At 41.1% G+C, this 15,759-nt stretch overlaps 2 long non-coding RNA genes across 2 annotated transcripts in view; both read right to left on the bottom strand.

The window, feature by feature from the left end:
- Positions 1 to 2,634: 2,634 nt before the first annotated feature.
- Positions 2,635 to 6,306, bottom strand: LOC142466738 (uncharacterized). Its single transcript, XR_012788204.1, has 3 exons — positions 3,395 to 6,306; positions 3,114 to 3,218; positions 2,635 to 2,768 (listed from the first exon to the last, which is right to left on the bottom strand). It is a non-coding gene; the product is annotated as an uncharacterized LOC142466738 (long non-coding RNA).
- Positions 6,307 to 7,021: 715 nt separating this feature from the next.
- LOC142466739 (uncharacterized) overlaps positions 7,022 to 15,759 on the bottom strand; it is a 32,240-nt gene continuing 23,502 nt past the window's right edge. The window contains exons 2-3 of the long non-coding RNA XR_012788205.1: positions 10,613 to 10,716; positions 7,022 to 7,607 (exon numbers count right to left, since the gene is read on the bottom strand). This is a non-coding gene — a long non-coding RNA (uncharacterized LOC142466739). The remainder of the gene's footprint in view (positions 7,608 to 10,612; positions 10,717 to 15,759) is intronic.

Here is a 15,759-nt window from a genome sequence, read left to right as displayed (position 1 = left end):
TGACAATCCGCCGGCCTGGCATGCTTCCGCTGCTCTGGGAGCGTGGTTTCCTACTTCCCCACCTCAGTACCGGGGTCCTGTCTTGCTCATGGGCAGCGCAAGCGTTACACTCACATAGAGTTTCCCACAGTCACAATTGACAACATATATTACCCTTTCGTAAGACAATTTATAAAGTCTTTAATTTGGAAGTCCCGTGTGTGTTCTGAATTTGTGAAAGACTTTATTGGGGCAATATGGGTGCATGCTCTGTATCGTCAACACGGGTAGGAGCCAAATGGTTTACTGCCAAGCCATGTTCTTTTCTTGACATTCTGATAGTGGCTACAAATCTTATCAAGTTCTGATCCTGTACTTGTACATTCCTTTTTGTAGTCAGGAGACATGATCTAGTGCAATTGAGTGCTTTCTTATAAGCTTTGTTCACAGAATTCTTACTATATCTAAGTATAGATAGATAGTTGCTAATATGCTAAGATGTGCCAGGTCGGTCTGATACATTGACATTGCTTGCACAGATAGATTTGATTCGGTTGTCACTTTTTAAACGGCGTACCTCCGCCACTTAGGAGCCCTCTCTGCTAGGGGATATGTGCTGATTACTAACAGTAGCTGTGAGTGTTGAACGCTATATTCCTACTATAGGGAAGTGTAATACAAAGTGTCTACCACTACTGAGTAATGCTCTATAATCTGAGCGATGGATTTATTGGGTAGACGGAATATATGTTGTGCAATTGATACTTACTAACTCTCTGTGTAATAAATGTTTGATTCCAAGCAGTGTTTGATTTTACATTGACACTGGCGGTCTATATATCGACATAATCTGTTTTTATCTCACTGTGCATAAGGACTCAGGTCATTGTCCACCTGTGTATGGACTTTTCAATACGCAGTGTGAAGGCAGAGTGACACATATAGCATTGTTTAGTTTTGTAAATAGTGTTCCCAGTTAGCTCAGATTTAATGAGCAGTTCCTGCTTACCGTATGGTCATGCTCACTTCTGAGCTTTGTTAAAGAGCATACACCATTTTGTCTGCATAATACACTCCCAGTATTATTAATCTGCAATTTATAAATTGTGATTTAGAGTTTTTTTCGCATATATACCAATGAATGTGCTCATCTGCTTCTACCCTGGTTCACATCTCGCCAAATGTTTTTAATTATCACTTTGTATATATCTATCATATTGTTTATTGATTAATAACATTTTATTGTTTTTGATTAATATGAGGAAATTAGACCAGTCTCTATGCATGATATTGTATCAGTCTGCCCATTCATTATCAATTAATTTACTGATCATACTTACTCTTGATTTAAATAAGTAGAGTGCAAACATTGGGGATCCTTCTCTTCTGGTCTTCTTAGGCTAAGGTCCCGTTGCACGTGCTCACAGCCACACCACGTGACGCGTCGAAGCTAGGAAACACCATTCTGTGGTGTCTCCTAGCGGCTGACGCGCCACAGCGTGTGATCAGCTGTGCAGCCAGTGGGGACCGGCTCGCGAGGATTCCCCTGCTGGTGGGGAACTCGCGACATTGCCGCCCGCGCCAACGAGCGCAGCGGGTCCCAGGCCTAAGACTGGAAACTTTTTGGTTGTATGCTGCGTGATTTCCTCAAACTTTACTGCGTTAAGACGCATGTTTACTAGTGTTTTTATCGTGTGCAGAAAATGAGATTTTGGCGTTGTCTGCAATACCGTCGAGAAACTCAAGTTGCAATTGTAATTGCAATTCTACCTGTCTTTTATTGCCATGCAGTACAGTAATTCAAGTGTGTATAATTGTAATTTGAAGATTAACTTTACGAGTTCATACTGTATACTGTACATGGGAAAGAAGTCCTTTCTGAGGCTCCTCAGCCATACACAAATCCTCTAACTGTAGAAGTATAAAATTATGAGCACACACAACAAAAAGTATTTTTAACGAATTAATTGTTGGATTTGTACAGAATAATAAAGGAAAAGGAATAATACCAAACTCCAACGTCGCTTTCGCTTCTTCTTCCGAATGTAAAATGTAAAATAGTTATTCCGCGCATGCGTATGTCTAATTGGAACTTGTTGAAACACAATGTACAGTATGCATGTCATCACATTTCTGCACATGCGTTTATAGCCAATTGGAACCTGAATGAAATGCATATGTCAGCACATTTCTGCGCATGCGTGTATGTCTAATTGGAACGTGTTGAAACGCATATGCGTGTCATCACAGTAGTACAGTTCTGCTGATAGTGTACTGTATATACTGTAACTAGTAAAAACAATGTTTATTTGCTAGATTTTTATAGTATAGTGTAGATACTGTACTGTAAGGTTATTTACGCACTAAAAGCAATTTCATTACTGTACAGTAAGATAGAGCAGAGTGCATTTCCTCATGGAGTCATTACAGTAAAAACTGTATCTGCTAAACAGTAGTGCAGTACTGCTGTTGGTGTATCTAGACAGTAAAAAAACTTGTTTTCTATATTTATATTATTTTGTACATATGTACAGTACTGTATTCTGTACAGTTCATCAATGACACATTTTTATATCTTGAAATGCCCAAAGAACTTTAAGTATAGTACTACTGTAAGTGTATAGACAGTAAAAACATGAGCACACCAAAAAGTATATTTAAAGATTGCATATTTTTATTTGTTCAGGATAATAAAGGAAAAAGGAATAAAACAAAAATACGTTGCATCTTCAAAATTTACAATCCTGTCTTTATCTTCTTCGTAATGACTGCTTCTTGGACATCTTGGTCTGGAAAGAGACAATATTCTGTATTATTCTGTATTATTCTGTATTATCAAGTTTACAGCATGATCTACTGTACGCTAAGAGTCACTGATTTTTTGTAATTGGCTACTAATACAGGACTTATTCAACCAGTGTATATTTTGCTGCTATGGTATACTAAATATCAAACTTTCAAGTTAGTATTGCCACAACAATGTTACCTGTGCATCCTCGGCTAAAAGGAGCTATAATCAAATTGTATCCAACCATATGTAACAATGTCAATATGTAACAATAAGCCTTAGGTTTTGCTAGAGGTTTACATTAGGTTTTTGGGAGGAGTTTGGGGGGATTGGAGCACTGTCTTACCTGGCAGTATTGCTGGGGGTGTTTCCTGAACCGGAGAGGGAGGGGGGGGGGGAGGTTATTTTCTGCATGATGTCTTCACCCAACTCCAGACATGCACATGCAAAACTGAAATAGAAAAAAATTATTATACTATGATGTCAGTACATTCCATTATTATACAGTATCTTCTGCTTTTTGGGGGGTTGAAGTAGACTAAGAATGCATGATATGGGGTACAGCACTTTACATTAGGACATGAGGTTTACATCAGGTTTTTGGGGGATTGGAGCACGGTGTCTTACCTGGAAGTATTGCTTGGGGCGTTTCTTTCACCAAGGGGGGGAAAGGTATTTCCTGCACGTTGTCTTCGCCCAGCTCCAAACATGCACATGCAAAATAAATAGAAAAAAAAATATTATACCCAAAGCATTAAAGAATGAAACAATTTAAAACAAATCAACTGTCTTTTATTTTTTAGATTAAAAACATTGGCGGCGCATCTATATTTGTAAAATAAAATTTTAACCTGCAGCAGACATTAAACAAGTCGATGGACCTCCAGGGAATAGCCATTCTATGCCTCAAAAGGCCATTGATGCTGTCTCTCACGGTTCTCATAAGAAGAGTGGTAACATTAAAATAGCGCCACACTTCTTCCATAATTGTGTTCCTTAAATTTGCAGGAAGACCATTCTTTTATTTATTGCCTTCGTAATTGACATTTCGGGTCCACTCGCTGTACACCTCAAAACTGACGTGGTGTTTAAAGATGAACTGGGCATATTTCTGAGGTAAACCACCACATCTGATCTTGTATTTATCCAGGACGCTCTGGGGCAGTTCTCTCAACAAGATGTCTGGGAGCATTACAGGTCCAATCCTGATTGCTGGAGCAGGTGTGCTTCTGGCAACGGGCGGGGGTATATGGTCTTGGAGGATGCTTTGCTCCTGTGGTGACCATACCGGGGATGTCATCTCTTCCACCAGAAGGGTATACGTGCATTCTGCGGATGGCGGGGGTGAGCATGGGGGTCCTGTGGGTTGCTTGGTGTTGGCACTGTGAAGGTCAAATCCAGCGATTGAGTGGGTGCACGGGGGGGGGGAGGGTTATGCGGTTCCTCCATGGGAGAATAAGGTGCCTCCAGGCCACCCTCCTGCTCCTACATCGGACATACAGCGGCAGGGACTCCAAACAAAGAATAGAGCCACGCAATGTTCCTCTCAATCTTATCTAGACGAACACACATGCACCTATCCATATTCTCAATGGTTTCCTAAAGACGATCCATCTTGGCCCTCATTCGGTCCCTGTATTGCTCTGTTGAGGTGTCAGTGAAAGCGACATCACTGAAAACATCCAGCATGCGGGCGGCCGAGCTGGGTGCAAGGACTGCTGGTGTCACCCGGATGAGCATCGGCGTGGATGGGTGCTGGACCAGGCAAGTAGCGGTTTTCCGGACGAGCATTATTGTGGATAGGTGCTGAAGCAGGTAAGCCTGGGGTTTCCGGATGAGCATCGGGGTGGATTGATGCTGGATCAGGTAAGCTGGGGATTTCCACACGAGCATCAGTGGACAATGGGTCAGAGCGGGCGAATGTTTTTGGATCAGTGGCGGTTGGCTAAGGCAGTGAAAGTTCAGGGATATCCGTTTCGGCTTCGGTGGGTGCGGAGGCACTTCTGGTGCCCGGCCAAACAGGTTGAATGAAGTTTAGTTTGGCCATTTTCTTCTTCATACAATAAGGACCAGGCTTCTTTGCCTTGGAAGTCTTCGGAACGTTTTCTTTATTAACCTTTCGCTTTCTCATGGTTGGCACAGCAGAAGAAAGCAGGTCCTGCATCCATAGAATAGGAGAAGATCCATGGAAGCAGATGGAAGAATGCACAATACAGTATCTGGTCAAGAGCTCGTTCAGATAGAGATCAGCGCATGGGAAGCTATGCAATTTGGGTCACCTTTTATGCATGGACACGAGCTGCAGGTGTTAAAAGTGGGCGTACAGTGATTAACCTGTCGAGTGAGGTCCATCACATTGTATAAAAACACTGCTTATGTTGATTCAATGCACATTGAATATACTTTGAATACACATCAAATATATATTCCTCTGTGCTTGATTTATTTTCTAAAGCAGCGATGCTGACGAAAAGGATTTCAAAGGATCACAGCATGAGAATACAGGATATGTACAAGAAAGGACATGGAATTTTACAGATCCAACGCTGGTTAGTTTCTTCGGGCCTCGGTTTAGCAAAAAGCACTGTCAGCTATCATGCCCATGGTAAGGCAAAAAGAGTAAAGTGGAGTCCCCCGGTCACAACAGAGTAAGCACCTGTATTTTTGTTTTCATTCTGTAATTACTGTATTACAGTTCAAAACACAGAGAACACTGTATGATGCAAAGACACAATGCATACAGATAAGGCCCTATTAATGCACTCAAAATCTGAGGGGTAGGTCACCCTAGTAAAAAAGCAGCAACACAGGAATAATCTGAACCAAACCTATAAATAGTATTAAGGTATGCTTTATTAAAGTTGGTTAAAAATGGTACCAGAATAAATGGTGAATGGAATGAACCGAATACAGTATGTGCTATTGGGGCAATTGGCCAGATGGTTATTCCAAAATGGTTGGAAAACTAAACATAAGCACTATAAATAACAGATAGGACACAATCGATGCCTATGGTTTAAGGCAGTGAAGGCTAACAGGAATGGATGACATCACTGGAGCACTGTACAAAGTATATACATCCACTAGAGGCAATTCAATGTGTGTGAACTCTAGCTCACTGTGAACCATACATCGATGATGGGGTAGAAGGTACAACAGTAGCAATGGTAATCATTATTAACATTTAAAACCAGAGACATAACATAAAACACAGACAAAGCTCAGTGCACATCCAGAAAAACTTATATACGGTACAGTGCCTAAATATACATGTATAAATAACTAATAAATAAAATGGTCTTTTAGTTTAACATTTTGGCCAAATTGTTGTAAGCCCTTGAGCCAAACTTCACGGCAGACCACGTTCAAGGGTCCCTACACTAATATAAATTCTTAATAACCTGTGCATTGCCAGGAAGAATGATTTATAATAAATCTGTCAATATGAGTTGCAAAAGTTCTAAGTCTGATTGAAGCTTTTATTAACCTGTACATTACCAGGAAAAGCACTTTGTAATAGATTTGTCACAATCACACTGCATGCAGGCAAGTTCCCCTGATAGTTGGAGATGCCATGGAGTGAGCTTTTAACCATTTAAATGTGGGAGGGAGTGAGCTTCAATTGGATAGGAGGTTGCCACCCTCCAAAACAGCCAAGACTAGCTGCACAAGAATTATAAAACATACAGAACACCTACAAGCTCAAATTGAACCCCCAAAATACCCACAACATATATATAAGCATATAAGTTTCACAGAGGAGTGCTACTGAGCATGGCAATTTATATTTAAAACCAGAGACATAACATAAAACACAGACAAAGCTCAGTGCACATCCAGAAAAACTTATATACGGTACAGTGCCTAAATATAGATGTATAGATATATATACATGTATAAATAACTAATAAATAAAATGGTCTTTTAGTTTAACATTTTGGCCAAATTGTTGTAAGCCCTTGAGCCAAACTTCACGGCAGACCACGTTCAAGGGTCCCTACACTAATATAAATTCTTAATAACCTGTGAAGTTTGGCTCGAGGGCTTACAACAATTTGGCCAAAATGTTAAACTAAAAGACCATTTTATTTATTAGTTATTTATACATGTATATTTAGGCACTGTACCGTATATAAGTTTTTCTGGATGTGCACTGAGCTTTGTCTGTGTTTTATGTTATGTCTCTGGTTTTAAATATAAATTGCCATGCTCAGTTGCACTCCTCTGTGAAACTTATATGCTTATATATATGTTGTGGGTATTTTGGGGGTTCAATTTGAGCTTGTAGGTGTTCTGTATGTTTTATAATCATTATTAACACACATAAATATTAGTACAGCTGACATACATTGACCGATAAAACAATGGTGGTGTGAGCCCCACAAAACCTGTCCCTGCTAGTTAGTAACTACACATAGGGATAGAAATGAGGGAAAGGGATACCCTACACACCAATATATGTTAGCCCTGTGAGGAGACAACAATACTGCAGGATCGTGTAACCCACTAGCTCTGACCCTCAATAACATACCCCTACAGCACACGGGGGGGGAGAGGGGGGGTTTGAGGACAGAAAAGAGGGAAAAATGGCTCTGTTAACTTATCTGTGCTGGCCCTGGGTACACAATCCTAACGGTCAGCCTGGAGAGGTGCGTCGTGGAGTGCGCAGCTGAAGGGAACTCTGGCGTGGGCACGGTGAGGTCTGCTAGAAGCTGCAGGCATCCATGCTGGAAAGCGTGACGTGTGACGTCATCACGTCCTCTGACGCACGTTTCGCGATAGCTTCTTCCAAGAGAGGGATATATCTTCACTCCCCCAAGTGGCCAGTATTTATAGAGCTCTGCTGGGAGGAATAGAGATATGTTAAAGTCACAGAGAGAGAAGAGGAACGTACATAGAGTTGAATAAACACATATAAGATACCACAATAATTAAAATGGTGAGCGGATGCACACATGCTGGAATTAAAAATCTGAATGATAGGCAGTGAGTGAACAGTGATTTAATATCCACCCCTTATATGCCAATTGAACACATGATTATGGTAATATAATGATAATTGTAGCAGGCAGTGAGTGATCTTATAAAAATGGGGTAAAGAGAAAACCCTCATTGAGACCGTTGGGACTTAAAGTGTGTAAATCATAAATCCAACAACTCTCCTTTTGGAGGAGAATACGGTCCCAGTCCCCCTTTCTGGGGCCAATGGTAACGTGGTCGATACCACAGAAGCGCAGGTTCCCGGTAACGCCATTGTGTGCCTCGTTGATATGTCGTGCAAGCGGGGTGTCTAAGTGGTTTCTAATTGAACCAATGCGTTCAAGAACACGTCGCCTGAACTCACGTCGGGTTTTACCCACTTATTTTTTGCCACAACCACACGTGGCCAAATACACTACTCCAGAAGTTTTGCAGTTGCAAAAATGTCTGATGGTATATTGACGAGAGTTGTCCCAGTTCGAAAAGGTCTTTGTGGGAATGACAAATTCACATGCTTTGCAAGTACCGCACTTGAATGTTCCCATGGGGCGTTTAGGCAGCCATGTCTTTGAGGCCACATTGCTAAGATGGCTGTGTACCAGCTGATCTTTCAAGTTTTTGGCCCTACGGCAAACAAGTGTCGGATAAGTTTTCAAAACTGGCCTCAGATCTGGGTCCTCCATAAGTAGATGCCAATGACGCTTTAGAATCGTGTTGGCACTATTCCACTTGTTGTTATATGTACCCACAAATCGAACCAGTTTGGTTGCCGTAGGTGTCTGATTAGTCCCATATAGCAAAGTGGTTTGTGGGGAGCGTTTAGCTCTTAAGTAGGCTTTCCTAATGCAGCCTTAAGTGTACTCCCGTTGGAGGAAACGACTTGTGAGTGTTTTGGCTTGTTCCTCAAAATCATTGTGGGTCGAACAATTTCGTCGGATACGTAAAAATTGTCCCCCTATTTTGCTCTACTGTATTACAGTACTTGTATTGTATATGCTTTTTGCATATCCAAATGCATATTTGTATTTAGTTATTTTCTTTTCATTTATTTTAGAATACTGTTGCAAATACATGTATTTGTTTTGAATACATGAATATTTTTCGAATGACAAATTGTTCTCTCTTCTTTTAAACTGTAGGACAGCAAAGCGTCTGGTGGACGAAATCAGGGAGGCTAATGATGAGCGCTGTGCAGAAACAGTCAAGTCTATTCTAGAGAAGAGTTACAATATCATAGCATCTGAGAACAGCATCAGGTTAATGAGACACCAATTGGGATGGAAATATGGACGTGTAAAGTAAGTGTCTTACTGTAATAATGTACAGTATATTGCAATAATACGTGTATGCAGAGTGACACAACAGGGTTGATACTGTACTGTAATTACAGTTCAGTAATTAGGACAGTACAGCTAGTGTTATACAGTACTGTACTTTAGGTAACAGTGTGGTTTGCCTGTACAGTCTCTGTAAAATTCTTCCTTATCATCACAGAGCGTATCCTGTGATAAGGGAGGTCAACAAGATAAAAAGACTGGACCAAGCACGGGCATGGATTGAAAGTTGCGAGATTTTTCAGGATGTCATCTTTTCTGATGAGACAACTGTAGCTCTTGAGAGATTTGCTACTTTTGCATTCCGCAAAAAAGGATACCTATTTCTGAAACTGAGGCCCAAGCACCCACTGAAGATGCATGTGTGGGGTGCGATCTCTAGACGTGGAGCAGGATGCATACTTATCTTTGAGGGTAAAATAATGCACAAAGTCACATGCTGTAGCCTTGTGCACTGTACAGTACAACTGTAGTGTATTTTGTACCCTAATGTTAAATTTTTCTTCTATTGTTCCAGGAATCATGGATAAAGTATTTTTTCAAGAGCAAATTGTCACCCGTATTGTTGAATACGTAAAGCATGATTTCCCATCTGATGGTCACTGTTTCTTCCAGGACAATGACCCTAAGCATACCGCCTTTTCTGCATATATTCTTGCGAGCTGTATCAACTGGGTTAATACGCCACCGAAGTAAGTTCTCCAGTGTACTATACTGTACATTAACATTTTCTCATTCTTTTAAACTTTTTTTATCTGTTCAACTAATTTGCCATTTTTTCCCTCCTCCCATTCCAGATCACCAGTTATGAATCCCATCGAACTGGTGTGGCATGCGATGAAGGATCATATACGAAAGGTCATGAAACCGTCAAAAAAGGAGGAATTAATACAAGGAATAATTAGTTTCTGGAACGACATACTCACAGTACAAAGATGCAACAACTAGATTGATCATATTGCCCGTTATTTTACAACGTAATGGGAGTGCCACTGGAATGTAGTAAGGTACTGTACTGTAGTAAGGTAAGTACTATAAAGGTACAGTAAGTATAGCACAGATAAGTATGGCACTTAAAATAACCATTTTCATCATTCTATGTCTGCACTTACTCTCCACTTTCTATATATTATATACAGTATGTGCAGTACATTTGTATTACACGTGTGTACTTCTTACCTATTATAGTGTAGTTATAGTTATATATAGTATAGTTATATACTGTATATTGTTATACTGTACTGCATATACCTAGTTGTACAGTACAGGTGAGTGGGTGACTGACTGGGTGAGTGACTGACTGCGTGAGTGACTGACTGGGTGAGTGACTGACTGGGTGAGTGACTGACTGGGTGACTGACTGACTGGGTGACTGACTGACTGGGTGACTGACTGACTGGGTGACTGACTGACTGGGTGAGTGACTGAATGGGTGAGTGGGTGAGTGACTGAATGGGTGAGGGGGTGAGTGACAGACTGGGTGAGTTTTACACAAAATGCAGTAACCCGGCGCCCCAATTGACAACAATACCCCAGTCCAAAGGTCAGTCCATATGGTAGGGGGAAGTTCTTTATAAAGTTCCTGTTGTGGAAGAAGTGATGGTTCAGTTGCAGACTATTGCTTCTGAGTTCCTCCTATAATGCAATAAACAAAAGAGAAAAGACCATTGCACAGCCACACGAACCACTGAACGCCTCCAAAAAAGAATCAAAATAATAAACTTACAAACATATTGTGTCAGTGTTCCTTTGAGAGAATCTGTGCTTTAACCAACTTCTTTTTCAAGATATCACGAATCCCACGTGTTTTCCTTTAAATGTCAGTTAACTCTTCTGTTCACTCACAGCAGCTCCCCTTAGGGATATTCCCCGTGTGTTCCCAGAAAGGAAATAAGGGCAATGATGGTGCAGATTGATAAAATTTAATGACAATAAAATATAATAAAAACAGCCAAATGCTTACTCACATAAGCCAGGCTGTGAAAAGACAGCTGACAATGTGCCGTCCGCAGCTTGATACAGTCTGGGGCAATGATCTCTGAGGCACCTACACTCTCACTACTCACAAACCCCGGTGTTAGCGTCAGACTCTGCGCAGCTGCCTGATAACGCTCCCCTTCCCGGTTCTCATGTGTTAGTGTAGCTTGCAGTGTTGCAACTAGTACTCGCGTGCTGTCTCTGCTCCCTGCTCCATGAGGCAGACGCCTCTCTCAGCGCAATTTGATGACGTCACGCTGCCGCCAAAGCGTTCCCAGCTGATCTCCTAGCTACTGACGGACGTGCCCGCTCCAACTCCTCCCTCTCCAAACGCGTTTCGTGACTCAATGCGGTCACTTCATCAGTGGTGAGGGGGAGTTGCTACCTACTGACCTATATATACCCTGGAGGGTACTACATAATTAATTGAACACACAATTATCCAATACAATTAACACCCCACTACCAGCCTAATTACTACTAGTAGGGAATCATGCACTAAGATTGGATGGCAATATCTTCAGCACATCTTTGTGACAATACCCCAAAGGGTTAAATACATACATCAATACATACATCCACAATTAATCAGTAAAATGCACATAATCATAACATCCTGGTTGGAAACACTAGAGATTTAACCCTGGGATTAAGTGGCAGCAAACCCAGCACATATTACTTGAACAAAATAGTATTAAAAGTGGAATGATTCATATCTAGCCAATGCATGTACAATTGATGAACCTTAAATTACCAACTAAAAAACATATTAAATGAATCTATATGACGGGGAAGGGGGTTCTTTAATCTGCTAGAAAAGAGGCCAGATCGAAATCTATATTTAAGCCACGGGGTGACAAGGTCTTAAGGGTATAGATCCAAAAGGTCTCCCTTTTGGATAGGTGATTCAACCTGTCACCTCCTCTCCAATTAGCTTTAGGGCACTCTATACCCCTACAGATCAGTCCCTTTGGATTTTGGTTGTGTTTATTTTTGAAATGATTAGAAACACTATGTGTCTCTAACCCCTTACGTATATTGTAAACATGTTCCGCCAATCTACGTTGTAGCATTCTCCTCGTCCTCCCCACGTACTGCAAGCCACAGGGGCACTCTAATAGATACACACAGTACTTACTTTTACAATTAATAAATGTGTCTATCTCATAGCTTTTACAGGTTATATTTGACTGAAATTTGTTACCTTTAACACTAAAAACATCCAATACATTTCCCACATGTATAAAAACCTTTTAAATTAGATAGCCATGTTGTACTTTTATATTTGGGCCCACTCAAAGGACAACTAGGCGATATTTTATTTTTCAGGTTCTGGGCGCGTTTATATACAATTTGAGGATATTTAGGCAAAAAGGTACTTAGTATCGGATCTCTCAGGAGAATCCCCCAATATTTACTCATAATTGTCTTAATTTCTGGGGCCATGCTGTTGAACTTAGTAATAAATGGGATGAATTCTCCTTGTGCAGTGGGTGTACTCTTTTTAGAATTGATAAGAGTTAATCTATCTACATTTTTAACAGTACCCAGGGCTTTGTTAATCCTTTCCCTGTTATAGTCTCTCTCAATGAATTTATCTCTAAGAGAGTTCAACTGTTCCAGACAAACATTATCCTGGGAACAATTCCTTTTTATTCTTAGGGCCTGACCCTGAGGGATATTCTGTATCCACTTAGGGTGGTGGTGGCTCGAAGCCAGCAAGTACGTATTCACATCCACCTCCTTGTGGTACGTTTTAGTATGTATCAGATTGTTCTCAACATACAGGGTCAGGTTGAAAGAAGTTAATAGTTTGACGACTGCTATTGAACGTGAATTTTATGTTAAAGGGGTTTTCATTCAAATAGAGTTTAAATAACTCCAGTTCTTCCATCGTACCTTTCCAGACACACAGCACATCATCGATAAATCTCTTCCAGAGCACCAGGCTTGCACCATATGGGTTATCATTCCATATATAGCCCCGCTCCCACATGGCCATGAATAGGTTAGCGTAGCTTGGTGCAAACCTGGTTCCCATCGCAGTGCCGCATGTCTGGAGAAAGTATTCCCCATCATAATTAAAATAATTGTGGGTGAGGATATGATGAATCCCCCCCAAAATAAAAGACTTCAAATCTTCCCCCACATTAATATCTCCCTCAAGCGTTAATTGTACTGTACAGCTTTCAAACCATCAATATGTTTAATTGAGGTGTAGAGGGACACCACGTCACATGTAACCCAAATACATTGCTCGTCCCATTCAATGTCTTGAATTAATTTTAAAACATGTGCAGTATCTCTTAGGTATGAAGGTGTCTCCTGAACATATCTTTGTAGCAGATGATCTAAAAATTTACTCAAATTTGACGTGAGTGAACCTATGCCCAATATGATAGGACGGCCGGGGGTCTGGTTGGGTTCTTATGGAGTTTGGGAATAAAATAGAATACCGGTATTCTAGGATTTTTAAATATCAGAAAATCAAGTTCTTTTTTAGTGATGATTTCATCCTCAAATCCCTTTTCCATGATAGTAGTTAACTCCCTTCTAAACACCTCAGTTGGATTACTTACAAGTTTTTCATACACTACCGACACGCTTTATTACTCTGCGGCCAGATCCGCAAGCCGGGAGATTTCCCGGCTTGCTAGTGGCCGCCCCTCGGCGTGCCGCGCGTCATAGACGCGCGGTCACACGTCTTCGGGAGCGTGCGCCCCCTGCACGCGTGTCCAGGGGCTCCCCGAGGGAGCCCTGGTGTCCCGCGATCGCGGGACAGCGGCAGGGGGTTCCGGGGGACCCGGCAGCGGTAGGGAGAGTGCCCCGATCGGAGGGCGCTCTTCCGCTGCTTCGGCGCGCGCCCGTCACTCTCGGGCGCGCGCCAGGCTACTGCTGCGGCCAAGAACGGGCAAATGCTCGAATAAACTTGGCCGCAGCAGTAGGTTAATGGATCACCTAGAATTCTATTAGATTCCTCTCTGTAATAACTTGTATCCATCACAACCAGACCCCCCTCCTTGTCCGCTGATTTAATCACAATGTCTTTATTATCAGTCAACGACTTTACGGCTTCTTTCTCCTCTTTTGTCAAATTTTGCTTTTTGGCTTTAAAATCATTTCCTGACATTTCAAGGTCATTGATAACCATACAGTATCTGTGAAAGTATCAATGTAATTCCCTTTTATGGCTCTAGGGTAAAAACTTGTTCTGTTTTTAAACGGTGTTAGAGGATTGTCCACTTTTCCCTTTGGGATCTGACTCCCTGTATTGTAATTTCTACTGACGGGATCTCTCAAGAAATACTTTTTTAATGTCAACCTCCTGACAAATTTGTGGACATCAACATAAAGTTCAAAAGGGTTTGGGCCACGGACTGGGGCAAAATTCAAGCCTTTCTCTAAAACTTTGGTTTCAGCCTGTGTTAGCTTATATGAACTAAGGTTAAAAATGTTAGTTTTTTTATCTACCAATGTTTTCCTGGATCTTGCCTTTTTCCTTTCTCTTTCGTGTCCCTCCCCTCTTTCCTCTATATCGTCTGTTCTGGACCGTTTTCTCTCTAGTGTCCCTTGTTTTATTGATGAGTTTCCTTTTTCTCTCCACTGTTCTCTCAGTGGTTCGTGATCCCGGCGGTACTCTAAAAAATGAGTGGAACCCCTATTCTGCTCTTTGGGTCTCTCATTTGGTCTATGAATAGAGGATCTTTCCCTGTAGCCTCTAAAGACTTGATCCCTATCCTCAAATCTATGTGCAGGTGATCTCTCTCTATATTCTCTATGCGCATATTCCCTTTCCTCTCCCTTATGGTCAAATCTTGACGACTCCTGATTTCGTTTAGAGTTTAGTTTTTTACCGCCTTTTGTTACTTGTTGTTTCTCTGTTCTTTGATGGAAGTCTATTTTGACATTTTGATCAATACAAGAAATATTTATATCATTAACCCCTTTTTTTACATTTACAATTTCTGACTTTATTACCGATTCTGAATTGGGCTCAGTCATGGATTCAACAATTTCAACAGCTGAAACGCTTTTATCACGTTTCCAATTCCTTTCCTTCCCCTCATCATAATCTCTCTTATCTCGCAGAAACATTTTCTGTTTGATGATTTTAACCTCTTTACCTAGTTTGGCCATTTTTTGGATAACTTTATCCTCTAGGATTTTGTACTCTGTCATGGTCATAAAGGGTTCTAACTGATATTTAATGGCATTGACTTCCCCATCTATTTTGTCTAGAATTGTACTCCTATGTTTTATAAGTAATTGCATTAACCCTATAGAGCAGGTATCCAGTAGAAAGTTCCATTCACTCATAAAATTTACATTATCTGTATCTATCGTGGGTGCTTTAACATTACGTAACCCTCTAGGGATCCTTTTGTGCTCCAAATATTTCTTTAAAGTGAAAATCTCCCATTTCTGTCTAATCTCCTGATTCAGTAGTTTTTCTAATTTAGTGAAACGTGTCTCTAATGTGTCTGTTTCTATTTCCATACTGTTAGTAGTTTCTTCAAAAAAGCCTTGAAAATCATTATCTAATAGTGCTCTATTTGTAAATAGTGCCTGGGTGAGTGACTGACTGACTGGGTGAGTGACTGACTGACTGGGTGAGTGACTGACTGACTGGGTGAGTGACTGACTGACTGACTGGGTGAGTGACTGACTGGGTGAGTGACTGACTGACTGACTGGGTGAGTG

The sequence above is a fragment of the Ascaphus truei genome, chromosome 15 (assembly GCF_040206685.1).
Source record: "Ascaphus truei isolate aAscTru1 chromosome 15, aAscTru1.hap1, whole genome shotgun sequence".
NCBI classification, from domain to species: domain Eukaryota; kingdom Metazoa; phylum Chordata; class Amphibia; order Anura; family Ascaphidae; genus Ascaphus; species Ascaphus truei.
Note: the sequence above shows the minus strand (reverse complement) of the source record. Positions and strands in the feature narration are given on the sequence as shown.